Genomic DNA, 1,469 nt, shown 5'->3' on the forward strand with positions numbered 1-1,469 from the left:
CATCCTTATCATTGTCTTCTACATGTTGAGGCTGATTGGGTAGCATGGAGAGCCTCTTCCATCTGTGGAGAGTCTTAGCAGGCCTGGCCTGGACTGGACTGGATTGATCAAAACTATAGCAAGGTCCTCAGTAGATAGAGAAGTCTCTCTCTGCAAAACTGTCTTCTGCATGTGAAAGAAAACCAGCAGGGACACAGTTAAGTATGCCACAGTAATCCCACTCTCCCTCTCATTTGTAGAACTGACACAAGTTCAGAGTAACTAAAGAAGGCTCAAATTTGCTTCATCTTCTGTGAGATAGTAGATACTTGCAGGTAGCTTTCATGTCTCCCTTTAACCTGATCTTCTCCATTTACACCAGCATCCTACTTACAGTTAGTTTTTAAAGTCAGGGTATGTTCAGCTATGTGGATCTCCTTAATGCGTTATCATAGTTTTTCATGGGATTAGTACAGCATTCAGAGTGCATTGCGGAAATTAGATTAATGCTAATACAAGCTACATTTGCTAGCTGATATACAGTATATTTATGCCAACAGTAATGGTTAAGGCACCAGGCTAGAAACTGGGAGACTGTGAGTTCTAGTCCTGCCTTAGGCACAAAGCCAGCAGGGGGACCTTGGGTCAGCTGGTTTATGACACATCTATATTACGAAGTAATCATTTCATTGTTTTGAAATTAAGATGTTAATTAAGAATTGCTGTATTTGGACAGGCAAATGACTGGTCTAATTCAGCAAGCTGCCCTCTCCATGTAAGCACCTAAATGAAACAGGAAGATATACATATAAAAGAATAATCATTCTCACTTCCATCTTACTAATGCTTTCTTATCAATGCCCATACTGTATATACTGCCTTTGCAGACAGAAATTCACTTGCTTTGTTATCATGATCCAACTTTCTTATATTAATTCCTTTTCAGAGATATTTTCTTAGAATCTACAGTTTAGCAAAATGTTTCTTAATAAATTCTGAGTTACATGAAAAGTTTTTTGGAGATATTTGCAGAAACAGGCACTACCTTTTTAGCTGGAAACAAAAAGATCAAAATTAAGTGGCTGCTTCCTCAAGATCATCTAGTTTTAGTTAATACCCTCAAAATTTTAATACTTAGAAAAATCACTTTTCTTTTAAAGTAAATGGGCTATCAACAGTGTCCAGATAATTTGATAAAAATCTGTATCAGGCCTTCTACAGATGTACATTTTGTACTATAGCCAAGTTTGAAAAGCAAATAGCTCTGGTGACAGTGATGTTTGCCCTGAACGTGCACTAGAACTTTTTCTATTCCATTTTTTTAAAAAAGCTGACGCAAATCTGACAAAGGGAGGTGTTGAGTTAACTTCTTTGTTGATTGGTTTGTCTAATATACTCCCATCTGCCTTTAAATCATAGTCTAGCTGTGGAAGGTTTTAAATGGAGACAATCTGAAAGATAGGTGCCATTTTTAAATTAATTTAGAGGAA

Source organism: Candoia aspera, chromosome 7, assembly GCF_035149785.1.
Source record: "Candoia aspera isolate rCanAsp1 chromosome 7, rCanAsp1.hap2, whole genome shotgun sequence".
Lineage (NCBI taxonomy): Eukaryota > Metazoa > Chordata > Lepidosauria > Squamata > Boidae > Candoia > Candoia aspera.